Source organism: Triturus cristatus, chromosome 3_2 (assembly GCF_964204655.1).
Source record: "Triturus cristatus chromosome 3_2, aTriCri1.1, whole genome shotgun sequence".
Lineage (NCBI taxonomy): Eukaryota > Metazoa > Chordata > Amphibia > Caudata > Salamandridae > Triturus > Triturus cristatus.
This window is the reverse complement of record NC_140584.1, coordinates 415,820,933-415,828,368: the sequence shown is the minus strand read 5'-3', so window position 1 is coordinate 415,828,368 and position 7,436 is coordinate 415,820,933.

The window sequence follows — 7,436 nt, the reverse complement described above, 5'->3', positions numbered from 1 at the left end:
GGTCTGGAGTCTAAGATGAGTTTATCCCTGTGTGACCGAGCGAACTGCAACACAACGTCCCTATCTGCATATTTGAGGAGATTGACGATGACCGGCCCAGGGGGTGGCTTCTTCGTGCTAGGTGGGCCCTTTTGACCACAAACCACGCAGAGATCATTTCTGCAGGTAGCAAGTCTTTGAGCCACGTGGTGAGGAGGCGGTTCATGGAGTTACCTTCCCACCCCTCTGGGAACCCAACGAAATGGAGATTGTTGCGCATAGCGTGGCCTTCGGTATCTTCAACTGGGATGCTAGCTCTTGGGATATCACCGTTAGTTTGTTGACATGCTGTTGCAGAGTCGTCACGTTATCTTCCACAGAGGACACTGTGTCTCGGCCGCCGTGATACGGTTGACGGCTTTCTTTAGGTCTTGTCGCAGAAAAGAAACTTCGGTGCCCAGAGCTCCAATCTTGGCCTCTAGCGTGTCCTTGGCCTTCGTAATAGCCGCCAGCAGGGCCACATTGTCCGGTACAGGAACTGGCGCAGAGCCGCCACTCACTGTTGTGGCGTATTGATCCAATATACTTTGCTTCGGGCCCACTGCGCCAGGTCTATCTTTCCCCATCGTGGCAACATGAGGCAACCTCCCCAGACACGATGGACGAGTCCTGTTAAAGGCTCAATGTGCCTAATGGGGTCACAATATGGCCAAATTGCCCCTACGGGGGCTCACCAAGGAGAGTGCCACGAGCTGGTCCTCACGGAAACTCCCCACCGCCAGGCCACAAGCTGCACCAGGCCAAGCCTGGCCGCCTCCGTAGCCCGCAGCGGAGAGCCAAGCAGGCACCTCTATCGGGACCAAGCTCGCCGGACCACCAGCTCGCTACTTGCCCCAAACAACTCCGGTACCACAGGACTTCCTCCAAGTGGCATTTGGGCCGTAATTGTGCTGTGGGTTCCTTTTATCTGCAGAGCACAACATGGGGTCTTGCCCCGCCGACTGGCCAGGGGGCACAAGGATTTCCAACAGCCCCAGACGTGTAGCCCTTTGCAGCAGTGATTCACCCTAGAGGCAAACCTATGGCCGTGCCCAAGTCAGGGGTGACCCGCAAGGGCGGTCGGTGGATATGGCCAGTGACACTAGCAGTAATAACGGGCGCTTGTGTGTACCACGGGTCCAATCCACCTAGGGCCATATGCAGTGCCCCAGATCATAAAGCAGATGCAGCGCCTCCCCAGCATGGGCCAGGACAACAAAGTCTCTGAGCCGATCCCAGCGAGCCTGACCCATGGGAGGAGCTCAGCGAGGTCTCTAGGCAGGCTCCACAAGCACAGCATGTTGCCCCCCCCACCACCAGAGGCCCGGAGCGGCCACCCCACCGCAGCTGCACCCAAGACAGAGCGAGCCCAACGACCACAGCAGTGAGCCAAGCTGGGCCGTCGGGGCTCTTTTGCGACCAGGACTGCGGCCGGCAACTGAGGCACCACCCAACAGAGGGCCCCAGCGGGCAGGAAGGCAGGCACCCCCACCGCACTCGCCTCAGCCCCCGCACCGCCACACTCCTTACCCCGGGGCCCGATCACTGACCCAGGCCCGGCTGCATCTCTTCGGGGGACGGGGAACATCCCGGCGGCACCAGGCCCAATCCACACCGCACCTACAGTAGTTCCGGCGTCCTCGCCCGTTCGGCCCACGGTGCTTGGATGTCGACCTGCACCAGGTGCCCTCAGCGTCTAGGTAATTCCCCGGGCTTCGGATGGCTGCACCGAGTCAATGTAGGCGGGATTTAGGAAGAATTATCTGGCGCTCGGAGCTCGCTCAAGCTACGCCCACCATGTTGGCTGACCAAGCCAAGCCCTTATTTTTTATCTTTTGGGCACACTGTTTCCACAACCAGTTTCTATAGTGGCTCTGCGTTCTAGCGCAGAAGGTTTTATGAAACTGATGTCCGCGCACCAGAGGGGACTTATATGGCTCCACTGATGTCAGGACTGGAGTCGACGTCATTGGGGAGCCGTATGACACTGTCCCCCAGCGCGCAGAGGTACCAGATCCAGACTGGCACCTGGGGAGAATTCAAAAGTTAATGGATCTGCAGCAAGACTGTGTCTCTACCAGTTATTACGTTACTTTTACATTAGACACTTTGAAATGTTTTCAAGAAAATTTTTGTCAAAGTTGAATGCGGTTACTTAGAGTTCATTTGGGAGTCCCATTCCGGCAGGGAGCCAGAAATGCCATCATAAATTTATGTAGAAAGACCAACAGATGTGTAACCTCTGCCTTCCATTCGACCATCGGAGCAATGACTGCGAAGCCTTTGCTTGGCTCAAGCCGAAGAGAGCGAAGCAGACACAGGCGTACTACACCATGCAGAAAAAGAGGCTAACACCATCATTTGGAGACCTCAGTCTGTCGAGTGATGACGATGAAAACATCTCAGAAGGTGCAGGGGGGGGGAGAAGCTTCGGACACAGACCTGAGAATCGTAGAGATTGAAGGGGGACCACTCGAGACCAAAGACTAGTGACCACAGGCAACACCAATAAATCATTTGTTGTCAGAGTCTCCAAACTCAGACTCAAAAGTACAAAAGGGAGCCTCGACATCGAAAAAAATTTGCTGAGCAAAGGCAAACCTAAAGACAAAGAAGTTCTCAGATCCCTCGACAGGGACACCGCAGGAAACAAGTCTCCCGAAAAGACTACTTTGTCGAAAGACCGAAGTAGAGACGTTTTGACGTTGAAAAAAAAAAGAATTCTGGAAAAGTCGGAGAACTCGCTGGCAGACACATCGTAAAAAAATCCTAAATGTCAAAAAGAAAATCGATGCTCAACCCAGAGGAACGCTAGGCAGAAATCGAGAGGAAGAAGCGGCGTCTTGAGGCGGAAATGGCAGCTGTAATCCAAAAAAAGGAGGATTTCAACTCTTACCTTAGGAATTTCAAATTCCACAAAAAACTTGGACGCCGAACGAACAGGGTGACAAGGAGATCGCGGAAATGGACCCTCTCATGACACCAGAGCCTCAGGAAGGGGGGGAGGAATCATTCTATGAGGAGGAAGAGAAAGAAGTCTTGAGAGTGTTTTGGGGGTCAGAGGACTCTGAATATGCTGAGATACAATGGCATAAACTTGAAACAGATTCGCCTGAAGAAGGATTTGATTATCTGTCAAGGCCTTTGCCACTGGATGATATTGCGATGTACAGCCAAATCATCAAAAAAGGCTCCTGACTAGTATGTGGCTCAGCTTGAAGAGGAGAAGACTCAGTCATGCTTCCTCCTAGAGACTTTAATTCCATCACAGCCAAGGAACCAGTTCCTCTCAATGCTACCAAGTGTTCTGGATCAGGGGAGGGAGGCTTTCGTGGAGCCAGATACATGCAGAGCTGTGACACCAAGGGCTGAGAAGAAGTATAAGCGCTCATCAAATGATCTTCCATACATAAAGGGAACAGTGCTAACAGACTTGATCATTATTTGCACGGCAAGTATTCCATCAAAGTCAGGGCCACCCCCAGACAAGGAAAGTTAGAAGAAGGTTCTGATGGGCAGAAAATTTGAAAGGAGCGCAGCCAATCAATGTTGTATAGCAAACTCCAACCCCTCCCCCACCTTTAACAGGTATGCATACCACCATTGGAAGGAGATGGCAGAGCTCATGAAGCACTTACCAGACCAATATAACAAGCATAGGTGAAGAAGGCAAGAATATTGCTAACATATGCCTCAAATCGGCATTAGACACAGCAGAAAACGCAAGTCGCCAAATGATGGTGGGAATATTAAGACGCGCTACACGGCAAAGTCAATGGCAAAAAGAAAGGCTGCAAGTGGGGAGTTGGGGACAAGTCCAGCAGAACCCAAAGGGGGCCTGGCTCTTAAGGGTCTCTGGTGCACAGGGACCCAGCTGGTTTACGTGAACCCGGGCTGGGGCTTGGGTGCAGAGGTGTTTTGTCCAGCTGGTCGCTGCAGTTAGAGGCTCTCACTTTGCTACGACAACCTGGAGATAGAGAGAAAACAGGACAGCAGGACCACTCTGGGTGAAGATCTTGTGGATCCTGAAGTCCCTCGACAGCAGGTCAGTATTGATGTTGGTGCTGTCCGGAATGGACACGCAACAAGCCTTTGTATTTGCAAGGGCTCCCGTACCCAGGGTATTGGTGCTGAGAGGCTCAAGGAGGGATCATTGATCGAGACTTGGTGAGAGCAACGAGGCTGGCATCCTGGATTAAGGCAACCTATTTTTGGTGAGTTGCTCCCTCTGTGGTCCCAATGGCCAGCAAGTTAAAGTACCTGGTCAATGCAGTCAGTGCCTGCAGATGCAGAGGGATGGCACCTCCACCCCAAAGGAGATACTGCTTGGTTGTTGAAGGTAAGAACAGTCCTGCAAGGATTTGGGGGTGCTGTTTAGCTTTTGTACGAGTCGGTCTTTGTGATTGTCACGGAGCAAGCAGGTAGGCAAGGTTTGGCACCAGTTTTGGTGCAGGACCTCTGTTCTCACAACTTTGGCTCTTTGTCCTTTCTCCGGTTCCCAGTAGACTAACCTTAATCCTGGTGTCGGGGGGGGCTAAATATTGAGTTTAGGGGTCTTTAGTAGAGTGTAGGGTAGTAGCCAATGGTCTACTTACTCATAGGGTGACTACACCACTCTATGACCACTCCCTGGGGACAGCGGACATAAACCTGACCCCGAGTTCCTAGTTTTAACAAATTCTAAATAGTGAAACCCTTCCTTGGCAGTCCACTTCAGGTGGCCCACCTTAGGGGTGTACCTAGCCTGAAAGTATGACATGCCTTCTGACTAATTTCCCAGCTGCTCTGGCTCCAAATGGGCCTGAGGGCAACGGGGTGGCGTTCTCCAGGTCTGGGGGATAAGCTGTTGTTGCATATCTAAGGCAGCAGAAGCTCTGAAGTATCTGGCCTTGACATGCTAATTCACTAACCATCCTGCTGGAGGAGGTGTGAAAATCTTCCTCCTGAGTAAGCATTGTTTCTGGCCTTAGAGCATGGGCTGTCATCTACAGGGGTCAGAACCATTAATGTTGTAAAATTTGGATATTGCGTCGAACAGGCCATGATACCACCAGCAAGGGGACCAGAGAAAAAGGTCCATTCAAACGAGGCAACATAACCTCCAATCATGGAACTAAAGGAATTGCTGGAATAACTGGCAATAGAGTAGTTGCCTTGAGAAGAAATCAAGAAAGTAAATTACTCAACATATTTTCTAATACAAAAGTTAGACGGATCTCTATGCTTCAGATTCATAAACAAGTTTATAAAGACACAAAGATTCAAGATGAAAACTTTATGGGAGGTCGTACCACAGTTGCTAAAAGGGGATTACATGGAAGCTATAGATCTAAAAAACTCTTGCTTACACATCCCAATGTATCCAAGACGCAAGAAATACATGAGATTTTAGGTGACCAAGACTCACTATCAGTTCAGAGTGCTGGCCTTCAGGATAAAATCAGCTCCAAGAGTGTTTACAAAGTGTCTAGCAGCAATACCCACACACTTGAGAAGATGGGAGATACATGTTTATCCCTATCTGCATGATTGGTTAGTAAGATCAAACTCTTTCACCAAATGCAAGACACATAAGCAAGAGGTGATGAGGGCTCTCTTAATACTGGGATTATCTATACATTTAGAAAAATCATCCCTAAATCCAGAACAAGAAAAACTGTTCCTAGGAGCAAGAATCAATTCTATACTAAGGAAAGTATATCCCAGCGAAAAGAGAATCGTGTCATTTCTTTAAGAAACTTGGCTGTATTAGAAGGGGCAATCTCTGACAGTGACGACTGAGGGGAAAATGTTGGGGAAGATGGCCTCATGCATCCATTTGATTCCATATGCTATATTACATATATGACCAATTCAGGAATGGCTTCAGAATCAATGGTCACATGTGACAAGGAGTTGGGAAGATTTAGTGGCTGTCACGCAGAAACTACAGGAGGAAATGGTGTAGTGAAACAGACTGTATTGTAATTACATTTATATATCGCTTACTACACCTGACGAGGCACCAAAGCGCTTTTTCGGCGAGTAGCACGCTACTCCGGGACCCATAGAGGATTAGTGTTAAATGAGTATAGGGAAATATGAAAGTAATTTTAAGTGGTGGATAAGTTAGTCAGTTATTTGGATTCGGAAGGATAGCAGACGGATAGAGGAGGAAAAAAGATTAGTATTTATATAGGGTGTTGAAGCGCTTTATTTTTGGCAAGTAGCACACTACTCCGGAAACCCATAAAGGATTAGTGGTGAATTAGTATGGTGAAATATGAAAGTAATTTGAGTGGTGGATAGTAGTCGGCTATTTGGAGTGAGAAGGATAGCGGAGGAATAGAAGGGGAAAGAAAGTTTTCCATTCATATAGCACCTGTTACCCCTGATGGGTGTTGAAGCGCTTTTCTGGTGAGTAGCACGCTACTCCGGAACCCATAAAGGATTACTGTTGAGAATTAGTATAGTGGAATATGAAGTAATTTGAGCGGTGGATATGTTATTCAGTTATTTGGCTAGAGAAGGGTAGGCGGCAGGATAGAAGAAGGAAAGAGGTTTGTATTTATATAGTGCTTGCTACCCCTGATGGGGTTTTGAAGCGCTTTTTTTGTTGAGTAGCACGCAACTCTGGAACCCATAAGGATTAGTGTTGGATTAGTATGGTGAAACATGAAAATAATTTGAGTGGTGGATATGTTAGTCAGTTATTTGGATTGAGAAGGGTTGAGAAGGGGTAGAAAGGAAAAAAGGTTTGCATTTATATTGAGCTTGTAACCCTGATGGGGTGTTGACAAGCTTTATTGGCTAGTAGCACGCTACTCTGGAACCCATAAAGGATTAGTGGTGAATTAGTATGGTGGAATATGGAATTTGAGAAATGAACATGTTAGTCTGTTATTTTGATTGAAAAGGATAGTGGAGGGATAGAAGAGTGAAGGATTTGGATTTTTTTTTTTTTTAGGTCATAGCAGTAGGAGGAGTCTTTTGGATGAGTAAAAAGGGGTTTGGAGGGGAAGAGTCACAGGAAAGTTTAGAAGGGTTTGTTTTTGGGGGATCGGTATAGTAAAAGAGGTATCAGATGATGCAAGGAGGGGTAGAGTAGGGGAAAGTCTAGCAAGGGTTATTTTCGGGATCATAGTAGTGGGATGGGTTTTGGGATAAATTAGATAGTGGATGTAGAGGATATATTGATTGATGTATAGGCTGAGAAATAGGGTAGTGCATTGGAAAGAGTTGTAGAAAGAAGTTTGAGATGAGTCAGAACATTGGGCTAGAATATATATTGAGAGAAGTATAGGCTGAGAAATAGGGTAGTGCATTGGAAATGCAAAAATTAGAAGAAAGTGATAAATATATAGATCCATAAGTACATTGAAAGTATATAGATGCAGAAAGTAGTATATGTAGATTAAAGATATTGATAGAGGTACAGA